This window comes from Paroedura picta, chromosome 3 (genome assembly GCF_049243985.1).
Source record: "Paroedura picta isolate Pp20150507F chromosome 3, Ppicta_v3.0, whole genome shotgun sequence".
Lineage (NCBI taxonomy): Eukaryota > Metazoa > Chordata > Lepidosauria > Squamata > Gekkonidae > Paroedura > Paroedura picta.
Window position 1 is genome coordinate 60,537,272 of NC_135371.1, and position 20,032 is coordinate 60,557,303.

Here is a 20,032-nt window from a genome sequence, read left to right on the forward strand (position 1 = left end):
CCAAAGCAGAGCCAAGCTTCTAGAATTGTTCCCAGAAGAAACATGTTAGAGACCTAGCAAAGTTTTCTTCAGGCTATCCCAGTTGTAGTCATTATAAAATTTCCTTTGACAAACTGAGTTACACATTTTGAAAAAGTATACATTTTACTGAGCTGAACATGATACATCCTCTTCATACAGCATCTGTAGAAAACAACCTGCTGCATGAGCCTTTTTATGCCAGCATGTACTTCCCTCTTAATTAATTTCAATTTGCAGCTCAGCTTTACCTTATTTTTTCAAGGGGTTTCACCTGGAAACCTAGGGAGGCTCCCTGCCTCTGTATATCATGTGTGTAATTAACTGCAGCATCAAAGTGATCATGCTTTGCCCTACCTTAGTTGTGGAAAGGGCTATGCACCCTCGCAAAAAGACTGAAATTCAGAGTTCAGTGGGGAATACAACAACGTACATAAGCCAGTTTTGCTTTGTGACTGAACATATGAAGCTCCCTTGTACCTGATCAGACCACTGTTCTGTCTAGTTTATTGCTGTCTGTCCTGACTGCCAGTAACTCTTTAAGAGAAGGTTTATGCAGGTAAGGAAAGTTAATTCTGCACGTTTTCCCTAAGTTCTTTTAATTGGACTGATCCACAAAGCATGTGCACTCTCTCTCTGATCCACATCCCCTCCCCAACTATTACATGACTATTTGTCACATAAAATATTGCAGAGATTAAGGCTGTAGGCCTAAAAATATTTTTCTGGGAGTAAACCCTTCTGGGCTTATTTACAATTAGACCTTTTTAGCTTGCTTCCTGCAATTGCTATTTTTTCTTTCCTGGAGGCTCTGCATCATAGATAGACATTCATCAAGTGTGTTTTTTCCAGCTTGAATGAATTGTGCATAATCTTGATTATAGCTAACATTCAATTAACATGAATCTACTCAGAAAACACCGGTAAACAAGATAGCCCAGTCCCCTTAAAATAAGTCTATCACTTTAGCATCTGCGTAAAGATAAAGGTATCCCCTGTGCAAGCACCAAGTCATGTCTGACCATTCGGGTGACGCCCTCTAGCGTTTTCATGGCAGACTCAATACGGGGTGGTTTGCCAGTGCCTTCCCCAGTCATTACCGTTTCACCCCCCAGCAACCTGAGTACTCATTTTACCGACCTCGGAAGGATGGAAGGCTGAGTCAACCTTGAGCCGGCTGCTAGGATCAAACTCCCAGCCTCGTGTTCAAAGCTTCAGACATCATGTTGGCTGCCTTACCACCCTGCACCACCAGAGGCTCTCTCCGTGTAGAGTAGTTCAGAGCAAATGGAGCCACTTACTTTGCAACTGATTACACAATGCTTAAGAATACAAACACAATTTTTCTGGGAATCAAATTGGAGAAGTATTGGGGGAAGGGTTGATTCTTTTATTAATGGCAGAGGACCCCTTATTAAGTCAAGAGAAACATACCTTTATCAATGCCTGCAGCACAGATATTTCATTGTGAAATATTCCAGTAAGGTCATCAAAGGTATTTAATTGAACGTTCAATGTTCTCTTTTTCAGACCAAGAACTGATCATATTTTTTGAGTATTATATTTATCAGATAAGATCTGATATCTTATCTGAATCAAGATGTAGTACTTAAATTTGCCAGCACAGAGAAATACAACTGTTAGAAAACATCCCTTAATTTCTTTTTAAAAATTTTCTTTGGAAGCCACTAGATCAAAACATACACACACACACACTTGCTTTATTTATTTACGGTCATTTAGACCAACATTTTAGAAGCACTACTATACAATAGCAGTTTGTAAAGGGAAGGTAATACATTAAAAGGTTAAAAATGCATCAACAATAAAACTTAAAACTTCTTCACCATAAAAGCCAATGTTTAGAAGCATTAACTGCCATTGACTATTTTACATGGATAAAATGAGCCATAAAAGCAATAAAACTAATAAAACTGTTAAAATATAATGTGCGATACATCTACTAACCAAAAACATAAGAGGTTCTGTGGACCTGTTATGGCTATACATGAGTGACCCATTCTTTCCTAATTCTTAAAGCTAGCCATGCAAATTTTGCTACTTTGCTAGTTAACAAATTATCTGTATCTGATAGCAATATTTGCAGGCGATGCTTTCTCAGGTCGCGAGGGAATTCTATAAGCATTGTTACTAATGCACCTGTGCGAATATGATTATACAGCTTGCACTCAAATAAGATGTGTTCTGTGTTCTCTACTTGACCCTCATTGCAGATACAGAGTCAATCCTTGAGAGGGAGTCCATCAAATTTCCCACTCAAATAAGCAGAGGGCAGGGCATTGTGACGAAGGAGGGTAAAGGATCTCCTGTGCTCAGGATTTACCACTTTTCTTAGATATTGCATCTGGGTGTTCCTGTTTAGGAGATATTTCCTAAAGAGTGGGTCCTGAATATTGTTGAGATCATGTTATCTCTCTACTTCTATCACATTTGTCTTAACAAGATCTATACCCTTGTCCTAACCCATAGACAAAAACAATTGATATGAGAGACCATAGTAGCACAACTTTTTAGTGAGTGCAATTTGCCAAGGTGCGACGATTGTGTCGATCACTATTAGACTTGCAAGACCTTGCTGTTGGAAAAGTAGTTTTAGCCAGAATGTAAAGGTAGCTATCCAAAGCCTGGACTGAACGTTGACCATACCTGTCTCAATCCTAACTTCTACGTTTGAGATGTTGTTTGGTATAGCCAGAATTGCCCTCAGAAATTTAGACTGGACCTTTTCTAGACTGCCCAATCTGCCTGTTATACTAATTGGAGCCCCATATGTTAGCTGAGCAAGAGCCTTAGCCTTGAAGATGTTAATTGCTGCTGGAATGTAGTGGCCTCCTTTCTGCCAGAAGAATTTTTTAATTGCACCTGCACTTTTCTGTGCATTTAGAGAATGTTATTAATATGGGCAGATCTTGAATAGGTTGCCTGGAAAATAACGCCAAGATATTTGTAATGTTGGACTTGTTCTATTAGGGTGCCATTTAGTCTCCAGATATGAAATTTAGGTCTCTTACCACATACTATGATCTTGGTCTTATCATGGTTAATTACCAGGCTATTCAATTGACAGTAGGAGTTTAGTGCTCTTAAGGCTCTTCTCAGTCCTATAGGGGTTCTGGCAAATATGGCAAAGTCATCAGCATATAATAAAAGTGAGATGTGTCTTTCCCCAAGTTTTGGTGGGTGGAAATTTGTTTTTTTCAGAGAGTGGCCAATATCGTTTATAAAGAAATTGAAAGGAGAGGGGCTAAGATACAGCACTGCTTAACTCCCTTTCCAGAGTTAATTATATTAGTTAGATGACCTTGGGGAGTACACTTAACTCTAATAGCTGTGTTTTTGTATAAGGTTTTAATTAAGACACACACACAAAACAGTGCCAGCAAATTTGTCTAGTCAAAGGACTATATTGCCTACTTGTCAAATATCTGCTGTTGGGGAGCCATTACAGTCATGCCTTGAAAGACAGCTTTGGTAACTTGCTTTTCTACATAATTTGGATTTAAAGTTACAAACTGTAAATGTTAGTCTCACCAGATTTCAGCAAGCAAATCACCTGTACTGACTTTTAAGGCATAACCCCCTTTAAGAGTTCTTTTGGCGGTGATTTATACAGTATTGGCTTCTGTTCAGTTTCCAAATCCAGAGAATCATGATGATACATAACTGCTCTGATTTACATAGACTCTACATGTAGGATTTCTGCCTATTATGTCCCTGCTAAAGACTTGAATCCTTGCTCAGGAAGAAAAAAAAAGACAACAACCTGTCCACATTAGCTGCTGCCCCAAGGATCCGGAAGTGAGAACAAATCTTCTCCTGGAGAACTTTCTGCAAACAACTAATCAAACATCTTGCTAATTGGCAACCAGCTGAGACTACCTTGTGCTTTCCCTGGCCTCCCACACTTCTGCTAATTTAGCTTGACCTTTCAGGGCAATAGGGGGATAGATGAAATCACTAAAGGAAAATTCAGAAAACAAATGGTAGAGCTGGAAAGTCATACCAATAGGAGAAGACTTTCAGTTCAGAAAAATACTGCTGCCGACTCCATCTTTTAAAAAATATATGAATTTGTAAGTGATGTAAAGCAGTGGTCCCCAACCTTTTTATCACCGGAGACCACTCAACGCTTGACAGTTTTACTGAGGCCCAGTTGGGGGTAGGGTTGTGCGATTCGGCCGCTTTGGCGGCCGTTCCCTCCGGGAGCAGCCAGCGCCGTGCCGGGGGGGGGGTAAGGCGGTGCCGGCAGCGGTGTGACAGCAGGCGCAACCACGCAGGCGCAGAATTCCGCTGCCGGCACCGCCCTCCCCCCCACTGTGAGGGGGGGTAGTTTACTCCTGTACTTTCAACCTCTGCCCTAACGCTCTCTGATCGCTATGATAATGTTTAAACATCCCTTCAAAATAAGATACAGACACGCCACAACAATGAACATAAGGAATATTTTATTGTCATGGAAATTTTAACTCATGACAATGACAAATAAATGGGAACCCTGAGCTTGTTTCTCTGCAACAAGATAGTCCCACCTGGGAGTGATGGGAGACAATGACACCCAAAGTGTGTTGTAAAGGGCCAGGGGGGATGAAGTAGAGGGCCGGGGGGGGGAGAGAAGGCATCCTTCAGGGCCCACCTCCAATTAGTCTAAGGACCACATGTGGTCGGTGGCCCAAAGGTTGGGGATCGCTAATGTAAAGTATATGAGAAGACTAAAAGTGAAATTGCATTATACTGTGCGATCAACTGCACACATGCTATTTAAAGCATTTTTCAAGTCCTCTTCCAGGTTGGTGAGCATGTATGGAAAGCAGAAAGGTATTTTGAAATGTGCATCTATCAGGCGTCTGAATCTATTAATGTTCTCCTTACTTTGAAGTAACGACAAACACAAAGCTTTGGTCTCAGGACTAGGTCTCTCTGCTCTCTCCTTGAGCAGCTGGCTTTTTATACAGTTTACAGATCAATAGAAACTTTACCGCACATGTCAAAAGACAGAAATTTGCCAAAGCATCTAGCTATGTACACATTCCATTGCTACCAGGTTGTAAGATGCCATGTAGTTATGGCCTTTGAGTGGACTTTCCCATGATCATCCCTTTGCAGGAAAACGTGTTTTCCTAGTGATTTTTTAGAGACTGGCCTTTAGGTCTGCTCCTCACCTGGGTGTGCCCAACAGTGAAGAGCAGAGATTGAATTTGGCAAATAGTCTCTACACTACTTCCCAGTCTTTACAATGCACTTGCAACTTCAGATAAAGATTAAAACAATATTGTTATTCTTTACATTAGTGGTCTCCAACCCCCGGGTGGCAGCCCAGTGCCGGGCTGCGAAGGCCTCGGCGCCGGGCCGCGGCTCCCTCTTCCTCCCCCCCACAGCGAGAAGCTTGTCAGGCCGTGAGCAAATTGGCCGCCGAAGGGAGGGGGGGAAAGAGAAGCTTGCCGGGCCGCAAGCTAATCGGCTGCATCGGTTTGCTGGCGCCAATTTGCTGGCGGCCTGGAGGAGCGGGGAGAGGGAGCCGCGGCCTCCGGCATGGCGGCAGCGCAAACGTGTATGCGCAAGCGCGGACTTCTGCGCATGCGTGTTTGCATCTGGTGTGACCGCAAATGAGCACGTGCAGCAGTTTTGCGCATGCATGCACAGCGCTGCCACACGTGCGCGTTTGCGCCCCCACCGGATGCAAATGCGCATGCGCAGAAAGTCTGCGCATGCGCGTTTGTGCTGGGGTTGCCACGCGTGCATGGGGCAGAAAGTCCGCACATGCACGTTTGTGCTGGGGCTGCCACGCATGCACGGGGCCCCGGGCCACCCTCTCCCCTCACTCTGGCACAGTGGTCCATGGCAGCTAGAAGGTTGCAGACTGCTGCTTTACATAATTAGGTGGGCTAAGCTACCTTTCCTCTGGTCGGGATAAGGCAGCTTCTTATTGAGGGTGTGTGTGGGAGAAGCTTGATCCTGTTCAACTAATTTACACTGGAGTCAGATCACCCTCTCAGTCATCATGTCTTCCTGTGCACATATGCAAGGTTGGATCCAGCCAGTACTGAGTTTTGCCTGGCCAGGTCTACAGCTGGGCTTCTTTTCCAGTCAGTCATTTGCTCCTGTTACAACTTCTGCACTCAGTCTTTCCCAGAAAAGCTGTTCTAGTAGCCTTTGCAGTTTTACAGTGACTTTTGGAGCCCCTTCTCATTTCACAAGGCTTGTGTTAGGATGGAAAGCCCAAGGACAGTGGTAGTCAGGCAAAAGACAGCACTACTTTCAGATTTCTCTCCCAGCTTGCTGCAGGTCCTTGGATGGGGAGGGCATGACATTTCATAGACCTTTAGGCTGCTTATTTTTTTCCCCTGGCCATGTGAGTTAAATGGCATTTACATTGTATGATTTATGACACATCTATTTTCAAGTTACTACACATTCCCTTATGGCCTCCCCCCTCCCTTCTATGGTCCAGCCCTGAAGACTAAATTATATTCTCACCAAATTGCCCACTAATGGCAGGCAGTCTCCTGGGTCCTTGCCTAAAGTTGCCAACCCTGGCATGTTGAATTCCCTTCTCCACTCATCTAAATGTTTTGTTATTGTTGTTGTTAGGTGTGAAGTCGTGTCCGACCCATCGCGACCCCATGGACAATGATCCTCCAGGCCTTCCTGTCCTCTACCATTCCCCGGAGTCCATTTAAATTTGCACCTACTGCTTCAGTGACTCCATCCAGCCACCTCATTCTCTGTCGTCCCCTTCTTCTTTTGCCCTCGATCGCTCCCAGCATTAGGCTCTTCTCCAGGGAGTCCTTCCTTCTCATGAGGTGGCCAAAGTATTTGAGTTTCATCTTCAGGATCTGGCCTTCTAAGGAGCAGTCAGGGCTGATCTCCTCTAGGACTGACCGGTTTGTTCGCCTTGTAGTCCAAGGGACTCACAAGAGTCTTCTCCAGCATCAGAGTTCAAAAGCCTCAATTCTTTGACGCTCGGCCTTCCTTATGGTCCAACTTTCGCAGCCATACATTGCAACTGGGAATACCATAGCCTTGACTAAACGCACTTTTGTTGGCAGGCTGATGTCTCTGCTTTTTAGGATGCTGTCTAGATTTGCCATAGCTTTCCTTCCCAGGAGCAAGCGTCTTTTAATTTCTTTGCTGCAGTCCCCATCTGCAGTGATCTTGGAGTGATCTAAATGTTTACCAAATTTCAAAGCAATAGGGTGCGCTAGAAACTTGGAGGGCACGTACAGGAGCATTTGGACTTTGACTTTGATGTCTCTTGCTTGGGTAGGATCTGTTTTATGAACTCCTGTACCTGCATCATTCATTGTCCCAGAAAGCACTTTCCAGGGACACTGTCTTTGAGGAGCTATAACTTGAACTATCTTGGTCCAATCATCAGCAAATTTGGAAGCTAGGTATAAGAAGGTCATATAGAGATCCCCTGCAAGTTGGGTGCCTCTAGAATGCTGGAAGGGTGTTCTACCATGCCATGAACTTCATTAACTGAACCAGTTTATTTGGCACTTAAATGTACATGACGGTTCATGGTTTGTAAACCGAACACATCACGAAACAAACCAAATCTCATTTTCCCAGTTCATGCCCATTCATAGCCATGGCTGGGAACAAAGGTCTCAATACTTTAGCTTTGTATTATGAATGTGCCTTATATGAGTCAATTATTATGTCAAATGGAGAAATGCAGTCCTAGATAAATGCAGATGAAGGCCTAAGCGAGATGTTGTGACTCCATGACAAAGCATCTGCTCGACAGGCAGAAGGTCCCAGGTTCAATCCCTGCCACCTCTAGCTAAAAAGGCCAGGTAGTAGGTGATGTGCAAGATTTCTACCTGAGACCATGGAGTCCCTCCCCCTCTGAATAGACAATACTGACCTTGATGAACCAGTAGTCTGATTCAATATAAAATAGCTTCCTGTGTTTATGGGCAACAATTAAATGTCCGAGAAACATGTCCCCTTTGATGTGACTTGGGTCTAGTGGATTGCTACAGAATTGGTTTGCTGTCACTTAAAAGCAACAACAATTTCATCACAATGCCAAACAATGAGCTGTTCTGTAGCTGCATGAACAATAATTTAACCTGTACCAACAAGCATTTACAGGCTAGTATTTTGCCTATCTGACCATAGCATGGGACAAGATGACTCTGGTAACAAGTATAGTAGTCTAGGAAAACATTGTTGATTATTCCTCATCTACTCACACAACATTTTATTTTCCTAGATGTTTCTCATTCTCATGGCTTCTTATGGCCAGATGTTGTATGGGGCACCCTAAGAAAACAATTTGACATACCCCTATAACATAACCAGTGGGTGCCAAGAGAATGGAGGGCAACTGGGAAGGCTCTGTATTTACGTACCTGCAATGTTTTGATCACAAGCGGCCTAAATGGAAGTGTTTCTGAACCACCGCTCATTCAAGTTCTCACCCCATTCAGCTCGCAGACAGTGGAGAACAACTGAGCTCTTACAGCAATGACAAAGTGATGCAGTCAATAAGAGAAAGATAAGGTGAAATCAACTGTTTTTTGGACAGAGGAGAGGAGGAATACTCTTATCTGGTTAGCTGCAGTAAAAGAACTCATGTATAAGAATGATACAAACCTGCATGTGTGAATAGGGACAAGACACTCGAGTAGATGAGAGTCAGGCACATTTAATACCAGCATGGTTGAGAGAGATGCAATATTTTCTTCCCTCCAGCTCTTTGACATGATTGGAGGCAAGTGCTAAAATCTCTTACCTAGGCTCAAAGAGCACAAGCCCTATTTTTTCCTGCATTACCTTGAGTGGTGATATTAACTGCCCATAGATAAAAGAGCACTTTAAACATGTGTTACATGAACATCTAATAGACAGACACCTGAAGTTAATTTGTAACTTGCAGAAACCAGCTGAAGTCATCCTGTGCCATGTAAGCAATCAGTAAAGACATGTGCTGGTCTGGCCTCATTAAAATTAGGATATACTTGGTAATATATGATCAAAATTGCCTTCAAGACATGTAACAACATGCTTACTTTGTCCAGTAACCCCAGAAAGATCCACATAGCTGCATGCAAGGGCTGAAATTGAATTACACAGATTTCTACTGCTATTATTACTTCCTCCTGGTGGATGGCCTCCCTGACTTTCCCGCAGAAACCTTAGCCAACTGCCTGGAAGCAGTGATAAGAGTCATCTGAAGCTCAATCCTTCAAAGAGTCCTGTAGCTGGGTAGGAAGGGTCCATGTGAAGAAGCGTGTCCACCCTGGATGGTGTGCAGTTCTCAACAGCTTACTCTGCCAGGAACCTGGGCAGGATTCTGGATGGTTCCCTCACAATGGAAGCCCAGGGTGCAAAGGTAGCGCAGCTGGCATCTCTGCCAAGCCAAGCCACTAGCACCCTACCTGGCCCCAGAACACCTAGCTACAGTGATCCATGCGACAGTTACCTCTATACTGGACTGTAACTTGCTGTACACAGGCCTGCCCTTAGCCTTGGTCCGGAAACTACAGTGGGTCCAAAAAGCAGTGGCCAAGGTCCTCACAGCAACACCTTGGTGTTTTATGAACTCCTGTACCTCCTGTACATTCTCCATCAACTACAGTGGTTGCCAATTGAATTCCATATCAGACTAAAGGTTCTGGTAATTTTCTTTAAGGCCATATGCGATCAGGGCCCAGTGTACCTGAAGGACCGCCTCCCTGCCTTTGCTCCTTGACCGTTATGCTCTGCCACCACCAATCAGCTAATGATCCCTGGCCTCAACCAGGGCCAGAGCCTTCTCTGTCCTGGCCCTCACTTGGTGGAACAAGCTCCCGGAGGAGATCAGGGCCCTGAAGGAGCTAAAACAGTTCCACAGGGCCTGCAAAAAGGAGCTCTGCTGCCAGGCATTTGGTTGAGACTGATCAAAACCAGCAACATCTACAGGGCCCCTGCTCCCTCCCACCCATTCATGTGTTCTGCCCCTGTACCTGTTTGCACTGTAATAGTCCATTACCTCTGTTATATATATTTTACAGCAATATTATTATTGCTGTAAAACTAAGTTCCATGTACTGTTTTCTACGATCTTTGTAAACCAACATGAGCCTCAGGGGAGGGCGGTACATAAATACAATCTTTAAACCGCCCGTGGCGCCACGGGCGCCATGGACTAAATAAAGCGTTAAGGGGTCCTAAGGCGGGATGTGTCCGTGATGAGGAAGGGTCCGGATTGGACCCTTCCTCAGGACAGACAATCGGAGGGAACAATCGGCAGGCGCGCAGCGCCTGCCGATAGGCCCCTCCAATTCCCAGCCCCGGCAACATGCCGGCAGTCGCGCGCAGAGCAGGCAAAAACTGGCGCTTGCCCAACAAAGGCAGGTTCAGAGGAGTCCTTGGAAAACGGATTGCCTCGAGAAGGTCAGTCTTCGTCGCACAGTTTAGCAAAAGCAGGAAAAGAGAGCGTGCGAGAGCAGCCAAAGTTTGGAGGCGCGAGGCCGGAGGAGGGCGAGACTGGTTACTTTGGGCAGGAGGAGACTGTGGAGAGAGGAGAAGTTTGCGGGACGCCAAAGGCTGGCATTTAAAACAACCAAAACGCGGCATCCAAGGAGAGTGGATTAGACTGAGGGAGGGGGAGCCGGCCGGTTTAAAATCTCACCCATGAAAAGGCAGAAGACATCGAGGCAAATAAGCAACACTTTGTTGCTGATGCTTTTGGTCGGGTTGTTGTTCAGGGCAGGGCTGCCCCCATTCTTGCTCTCAGGAGCAATCGCTTTGTCGTCTTTGTAATTCTGCGGGGAGAAAGGCCCAAGCGGCGGCTTGGAGCAGAGGAAAATCCAGGCAATGGAGCGGGGCTGCCTGCCGGCTGCTGGCCGAGCTGGGATCTTTGTGCTCCGAGAGAGAGAGAGGAGGAGGAGGAGCAAGGGGCTGGCTGCCCTGCAGACTTTTGTTGTTGTCGCTAATTTGCCGTGGGCCCTTTAAATGAGGGACTGAGGTGGGTTTTCCTCCCCCCCTCCCGAGGTGAAAAAGGAGAAGGGAAGAAAGTGTGCGATTCCTTCTAGCTGGTCAGAGAGTCCTCGCAAATATTGTTGGTGGAAATCAAAGGTGGAAATCAAGCCTTTTTGCCCAGCGTTATCTGGAATTCAACCAATCCCGGCTGGCCTTTCCGGCCACAGGAGTTTAGCGGAGCAGCCAGCCAAGCGAGCGAGCGCTGCAATGCCCTTGCACAATGAATGGGAGCTGCAGCAGCCAGCCGAGCAGCGCAGCGTGATGTTGTGTGATCCAGCAGGCTGGTCCCGCACTTTTATTTCCTCAGCTGCTTTCCCCCACCCCCTTTTCCAAAAAGGCTCTTACGAGCTATCCAAGTACAGTCCCCTTCCTGAAGCTGACATGTACATATGATAATTAACTCCACATTTTTTCCCCAGAGAAGAGAAATGGGGGGGGGGGGGGAGAGAGAGAGAGAGAGAGAGAGAGAGAGAGAGAGAGAGAGAGAGAGAGAGAGAGAGAGAGAGAGAGAGAGAGAGAGGTTTCATGAAAAGCAAGCAAAAGAGCCCCCAGCGTTCAACCCTTCTCCCCGAGGGCACAGGCGCATCCACACTCTGGTAAACCCCCACCTCCCCTCTCAATCTCCATTGGGGATTCAAATTTGGCTTTATTTCTGTTTTCTGCTCTCATTTAGGGATGGCCTGAATAGAGATCGGTTGCTTTTGATACAGAACAAAGTGTGAGTCCAGGGGTCCCCTTTGAAAGCTTGTGGCTTGAATAAAACTTTGTTGGTCCTAAAGGTGCCACTGGACTCAAATTTTGTTCTGCATAAAAAGCTGCTTCAAACCAACAAGGCTACCCACTTGAATCTAGCATTTTATATAGTTTGTACTCCATATGCAAGCAAAAGACCAGGACTCCAGCCAAAAGACCAGGACTCGCCAGCCGCAAAGGTAGTCCCCCCCCATACCCACTCTCACTCCTGGGGGCTGCTAGCGCCCATTGCATTTTTGTGTGCAATGGGCTTTTTGGCTAGTAAATAAATAAAATTCTATTGAATGACATGACTATTGCTATTAAAGACTGTGTCATCATCATATAATGGTCCTTCTGATGATCACCGTAGAATTGAACTAGCACTTGGAATTCAACAGCAGTTCAAAAAAGTGTTGCTAGGTTTTTAGACCCAAATTCTTGTGCCCTCAGCAAACTCTTGGGCCCTCAGCAACTACTGACATGGAGAAATTTGGCAGGTGAATTGTGCTAACCTCGAAGTGTCATGTCAGGGATAGTTCATAACAGGCTTGAAGTCTCTCTTCAGGAACTACTTCTATGTACTTTCTAACCACTCCCATCCCCTTTATCTTTCTTAAAACTTATGGACACTACTTCTAAAGCTTTTCTATCTTTCCGTCCCAACTATGAGCTGGTTTAAACTTATTCTGCACATGTGGAGATCACTAGAAAATCATTCCTCACACATCTAGGGTGATCATATAAGCAATTGATCCAGAGTGCTCTTGTCTCCCTGAATCTGAAGGCAGGTTGACTGTGGGGTTTCCCCACCAGTGCCCATTTAAGCAGTTTTACCCTCTGGTCAGCACTGAGAGCACAATGCATTAATGCCCTGATGTGGGTGAAATGTAAATGGACTTTTGGACCGTTTATGCACTGGGAACTTCACTGCCCCAGCTCCTGTGCAGAAGCACAAATCAGGGGCGGACGACGTGCGCCAGGCCAAGTGCTCCCCCATGTGGGTGCAGGAAGAGGTGGGATAACCTGCCACAACTAAAGCTCCAGCCTGCAGCCTGATATGAAACCTCCAGTGCATAAACGGTCTTAGGTAGCTGATTTGAATGTACCTAGAGGGAGACCTGAATAAGATCACACATGAGCCCTGACAATTAAAGTGTTTGTTCTGGAATCTTGGGGGGAGGGGGGTGGAAGAACACCGATTTTCTAAAGTTTTTATAAATCCTGCAGGAAACATGGATCCAGGAACAGGATTTCCTTTCTATTCAGGGCTACAAGGCCCTCTCAGTCCCAGCAACCAAGATACATACAAAGGGACGGGGGCGTTGAGGCCTGGTTACCTTTATTTCAGTTGATTTAAAGGTTGATGTGTTAATCTTAGAAAATAGTCAGTAGAATAACTTCCAGGTCCTATTAGTCAAGGGACTTTTCCCAAGAAGATTAATATGTATTAATGTATATATTCTACCTAATAGTAGTAAAAGTCAAGGAGACGATCTCTGGGACTCCCTGGCTGATACCATAGAATCCTTGCTCCTTCACTATCCAAATTCTTATAGTATTATGAGTGGTGATTTCAATGCAAGAATAGGCTCTGGGGCAGTTGATGTAGGTGGTAATAAGAGTACTCAAATAGCTACCCATGCCTATCTCTTGGATCGTTCTTCAAAGGACAGGATTGTCAACAAATCTGGCCTCAAACTTCTAAAATTGCTCTCTCTGGCCAGTCTATACATTTTGCATGGTAGCAGCTTGGATATATCAGGAGGTGCTTATACTAACCTAACAACTTATCGAGCTAGCACGATTGATTACATCACAATCTCATCTGATTTACTTAACTTAGTAGCCAAGTTTGAGGTTGCTGATAGCTTGTTAAGTGACCACTGCCCACTGAGACTAACAATTAAAACTACTGGCAGTAACTTCTTGAAACCAGTTTCTGAACTAGCAGGTGTTACCTTACCATGTTTTAGGAGACTCAAATGGTCTGACCAACTTCAATCCAAATTCTCCCAATTTTTTGCAAACCCAGAAATGGTATCTTTGAGGCATGCTATCCTTCAGTCAGATAATGATGCTATCCAAATCTGGGAAGCCATTACTACTCTCCTAAAACCATTTCTTGTTAATAACAGACCAATCAAACCTTCATCATATTCAAATAATGGTTGGTTTGACCAAGAGTGTAAAACGCTCAAAAAAATTAAAAAAATAATAACCCACACGATGAGAAAAGTAAGGAGTAATACTAATGAGTTCTGGACGCCCCAACTTTTGTATTTAAGATCACAATGCAAAAAATTAATTAAACAAAAAAAGCTTGAATGTGCCAAATCCTTATGGAAAGAATTAGCTCAGGCAGTTTCTGAGAAAAATGACTCATGCTTTTGGGCACTAATCTCAAATAGTTTAAACACCTGGTCCCATCACCTGGAGGCTCAAATACCAGCTAAAGATTGGGCCTTGCATTTTAGCAAGGTCTTTGGAGTCCATTTGGCCTCACCCCCAACAGCCATGTCACATATTCAACATATCCCTTCTGATCTAACAGATCTTCCAGTTTGGCCCACAGTTTCAGAGGCTGAAATCAAAGGCCTGATCTCCTCACTGACACCTGGTAAATCCCCAGCGAAAGATCTGATCCCTGCAGATCTTTATAAAGCCTTTCCATCATGGTGGTCTCCTGTACTAGCAAAAACCTTCTCGCAAATTAACAACACAGGCCAAATCCCCCCTGGATGGAAACTTAGCATTGTCATGCCCACTTACAAAAAAGGGGACTAATCAGCTCCAAACAACTACAGGCCTATTAGTCTGTTGAACACAGCAGCAAAACTGTACAGCAAGTACTTAATGATTAAGCTGGAGAAATGGGTAGATGAAAATCATATTTTATACCCACATCAAGCTGGATTCAGAAAGGGCCTTAGTACTATTGCCCAATGTCAGATACTTCAGCAATTGGTCTATTCAGGGATATATGGCCCTAAGAAAGTGTTTATGTTGCATTTGTTAATTTGGCTGCAGCATTTGATTCTCTAGATTGGCAGCGCCTATGGCAAAAATTAGCAGACCTGAACACTGATAGACGGCTTCTGTTTCTGCTGCGGGAGTTGCACTTTGAGACTTATGCTCAAATTAGAGTAGGAATTTCCAGCTCCCTAACCAATAAAATTCCAACATGCAAGAGCGTCAAGCTCCCCTGTTGATTAATTTATACATAAACCACATTGTAGAAAGCCTCTCGGGCCCACAATTTGTTTGACTAGAAGGTCAAAAAATATCTATTTTACTTTATGCGGATGACAAGGCCCTAATTTCCCTCACAAAAATTGGGATGCAAAGACTACTACAACAACCTGGTGCTTATTGTAAAGGGAAGGTGTTAAAATAAACTACGATAAGACAAAAGTAATGGTCTTTAGAAAAAGGGCAAAAAAATTATGTTGGAGCATATCCAGAAATTCTGTTAGCCAGTGGAATTCATTTAAATATCTGGGTATCACATTTAGTGAGAGCCTGAATTGGAAACTTCATCTGGACACAATTAGAGCCTCTGCAACACGCCTAGTGGGCACTATTCTGAAGTTTTATTATACAACAGGAGGGCTGATCCAGCCCTCAAATTATACAAGTGCAGCCCTCAAATTATACAAGCCTGACTACCCCATCTATTGTATGGAGTAGAGGTCTGGGGATGGAAGGAAAACATTATACCGAGACTAGAATCTGTTCAAAATACATTCTTAAGGTGAATTCTAGCCCTACCGAGGGGAACGCCAGCTGTTTTGATGAGGGCAGAAACAGGTCTACTTTCTCTTAGTGCCCAAGTACATTTGGCAATTCTAAAACTGTGGAAAAACCTTAGGTTAGCCAACTTAAAACAAATTTAGTCATCAGTTCTTTAATATAATGTTATCTAAGGATCCAGCACGGCATAGCCTTATTAATAGCCTTGTTGCACGCTACTCCATCCCCGATGACCTCCTAAATCCTTCAGCTAATAACTCTCACCTTAGAGGCTGGATCTTCAAAAGTGATGCCCAGTTAGACAGAATGCAAATTTTGAAAATTAAGTCAGCAACATGGTTTAAGTGGTTTAAATATGACCATCGTAGATCCTCTTATCTAATTAAGATCACTAACCATAATCTCAGAGCAGCTTTTACATCAATTTGAAACAATGCCCACAGAGGTATTGGTGGGCCGTTTTAGCTGTTCGCCAAAAAAAAACAGTGTTTCTGTATTTGTGGTGCACAAGCCCACTACATCTTTGACTGCTTACTATATGCTCAACCCAGGGCCAAATTCCTCAATGAAATCTTATGGGATTCTAATCTTCCCTCTGTAGCTGAAAAGACAATCTATCTTTTATCTGACCAGGTTGATAAAGTAACATATAAAACCGCAGTATTTGCCTTGGCTGCAAGGAAAATAAGGGCCAACATTACAGCCATTAAGACAACCTCTTAATACTCTTGCACTTTGTAGTCATGTATGCTGTTTCAGTTTTTTGGTCTTAAATTTTATATTTTTATACAGTTCCTTTTATTCTATTCTACTGTTTTTAAATTTGTATTTGATATTTTGTAAAGGCCTATGGCTATATACAAATAAATGTATCTATCTATCTATCTATCTATCTATCTATCTATCTATCTATCTATCTATCTATCTATCTATCTATCTATCTATCTATCTATCCTCTGAATGTACCTAAGAGATCCCAGTCTCTCCACTAATCACAAGGAGAGATTCATTCAGTACAGAATATTTTCTAGAGGCAGCATCTTCAGATATCAGTTTTATCAGCAGGCCTTTTGGTACTTCATAGTGGCACAGAGTAGCAAGTGGCAGAAATGCTGTCTGAAGCTGTCTGTCCATGAGGCTGGGAGTTCGATCCCAGCAGCCAGCTCAAGGTTGACTCAGCCTTCCATCCTTTCAAGGTCAGTAAAATGAGTACCCAACTTGCTGGGGGGTAAATGGTAATGACTGGGGAAGGCACTGGCAAACCACCCTGTATTGAGTCTGCCAAGAAAACGCTAGAGGGCATCACCCCAAGGGTCAGACATGACCCAGTGCTTGCACAGGGGATACCTTTACCTTTAAAGGAAATCATAAACTTGCTTGAATTTTCACCTTCCCAAAACCTTTTTTCTTTTTGGGCCAGTTCTGCCACTTAGTAGCCCAGAGTTATCCCGTCACTCTGCAGTGACTACAGTGTGAGTAATCATATTCTCTGTCTAGTAGAGGCAAGGGCATGTGAAAGTTGGGATGAGGAGGGAGAGAGAGAAATATTCTCTTTGCATCCTTCCTGAGAACAGGAGGCCCCTGTACAATGCTGGCACAAGTCACTTTTCAAAGTGAGATAATACAAATTGAGTATATATTGACCAGTACATGAGCCTGGTATTGTAGCCATGCCCACTCACCAAAGATTACTGTCCCCAAAACTGATTGTATGGTCCTCCTGCTTTTTCAGATGGTCTTCCTCTTTAAGTTGTTGTTGTTATTTATTAGATTTATGGTCCACCTTCCTCCAAGGACTCAAGTCGGTTCACATAAAACAATCCCCATAAAACCCCCAATCTCCTAAAACCAAGTCTATTCCCAGTTCTGTTCCCTCAGTAATAGTACAATTTGATCTGTTATTGGTCAAATATATCTAACAGAATTCTCCGAATCTCTGCAATAGGGGAAAGCCATCCTACATCAAATTTGATGGCGCTGTTTCCAATTTGTACAGTAGATGGGGCCTAACATCTGTTACTGTCAATTTCATGAACTAGCAGGTGATAGTAATGGTTTCATTGGAAGAATATCATTGTAATCGATCATGACAGTTTAGGGACAGCATATCCAAAGGACTACCTATTCCGCTATGAACCTACTCAACCATTCTGGTCATCTTCAGAGGCCCTGCTTCGGGCGCCCATGTCATTTGAGGTTAGACAGATGGCAATCTCAGAAAGAGCCTTCTCAGTCATGGTGACAAAACTTTGAAATTCCCTCCCCAGTGAGAGTCATCTGTCTCCTTTTATCATTGTTGGTGGCTTTTGTGTTTTGTTTGAAATTCCCTCATTGACACTAACCCTCCTTCCTGTCTGAGCATTTTTATGTGTGTTTATTTGTTTAAAATAATTATTAACTGTCTTTCTATCTTATAGGAATGAAAGGCAGCTTGCAATGTAAATAATAATGAAATATATAAAAACCATTATTAGAAATCAATAATTTAAAACTGCTGGTAGACAAAAAGAGCTAATAAAATTGACTTCAGCTGCCTCCTAAAGATCAAGAGTGAGGGGGCCAGGCTCACCTACCTTGGCAGGTTGTTCCATAGTCATGGGCCATGTTTTATTTTTGATTTAATTGATTTAAATATCAGTGTATCTAATTCTCAGTGTGGCCAAATCTGTGGATAATTAAATCCAAAGATTGGAGCCATGAATAGACAAGACTGATCAATACACAGATTTGAATAATATGCTCCAAGTTTGCAGAAAAATCTGAAGGGAAATAAACCATACCCAGAGGAGTTAAATCTCTCAAACTAATGGAATGCTTTGGTAAAGAAATACCCTCTCAGTGGCTAGGCAAACACAACAATATTGCCAGCCTTGTTTTTTATCAGGAGTACACAGGGCCTTTCCAGCCTTTGAAGGAAGATTCATTGGGGCCAGGTCCAACAACAATCAGTAATCTGCTACCATGTGACTTACATGACACACCCATCTGTATCATGGTGAGAGTTTCATACTAGAATCTGGGAGACATAAATTTGATTCTCCACTCTGCCATGGAAGATCACTGGGTGACCCTGGATAAGTCAGAAATTCTCAGTCTAACTTACTTCAAAGCATTGTGAGGATAATATGGGGGACAGCAGAATGATGTAAGTTGCTTTGGATCTCCATTGTGGAGTAAGACAACATATAAATAAGTAATAAATATCACTGGAGATGGACATTGAAAGGGGGGGGAAGTAGGTAGGTGGTTTGAGAGGACAGAAAGAAACAGAGAATGGTGGTTGCCAGGAAGAGGGAATAAGGAAATAGTGTGGGGAGGCAGATACAGGGGGAAATGAGGTGTCACCTGGTAATCCTTCCAACTTCCCTACTGGGCAAATGGATCCAGATCAGTACAACTAGGTCCAGCTCAGTTGTGAACACGGCACAATTTATCCACAGCTTTCCTGTGGTTGCCAGGGTGAGGGGAGGACAGAAAGCTGAAGCCGGGGTAGGATGAAGATAAAGTTAGGTTGGTGGGTAGGTGGGAAGGAAAGAAGGAAGCTGCAAAAGGCTATGGGGACTTTCAAGGAAGGAAAAGCAGACAGTTGGGAATGGGAAAATGAGATGTCCTCACAAGCCTTGCCAATCATATGCTTGCTTTAGATATAGTTGTACTGTAAATGGTTTTCAGTGTTTTAAATCTTTGAAAGTTTTAACATTTTGTTGTGATGTTCACCGCCTTGGAGATCCTGAATTGAGTGAAAAGGTGGCATAGAAATGTTTTAAATAAAATAATTCGGATGACATCCTTAGAAACTTCCTCATTTGGAGGAATATCATCTTAATCATTACATTTGCTCCCAGTAAAGAGGACACCTCCCAGGTTCCACTCTAATATACGCTTCCTGACAGGACAACTTCAGCATTCTATAGATTCAGACCAGACCAGGCCCTTTTAGTTAACCCAGATTTTTCTCTGGCACCCCCAGTTTGCTGGCTGAGGTGCACTTCCTAGCCTGACCCATCTACTTCTGTGTTTTGTCTCCTCTACAGATGCCAGATGTGAACAGGGAAGCAGTCAGCCCTTGCATTTGGAGGGGGAGCCCAGATCTGTGTTCTATCCAGCTCAGAGGTTAGGATTTTTCAAGCTCAGCTGGATCCTACATTAGGCTGTGCATATGAAGGCTAATTTGCTTCTGAGTAAGGATATCGAGTGGTTGAACTCAAAGAATCAAATGCTAGAATTAAAATTGGAGGAAGGAATATAAATAATCTTGGGTATGCTGATGACACTACCCTCCTGTAAGAAGCTAAGGAAGGCCTTTTCTTAAATACTAAAAGGATAAATAATGACCACTGCAAAAAACAGACATGTCACAATAACAATTGATGGTGAAGAGATTGAATGCGCTCAAGAATTCATTTTTCTTGATGTGAGTGGCGATTGTAGTATGGAAATAAAACACTGAATTGCTCTCAGCAATGATGAGCTTACATTGAATATGGAAAATCAAGGACATAAGCCTGACTACCAAATGTAGATTAGTTAGATC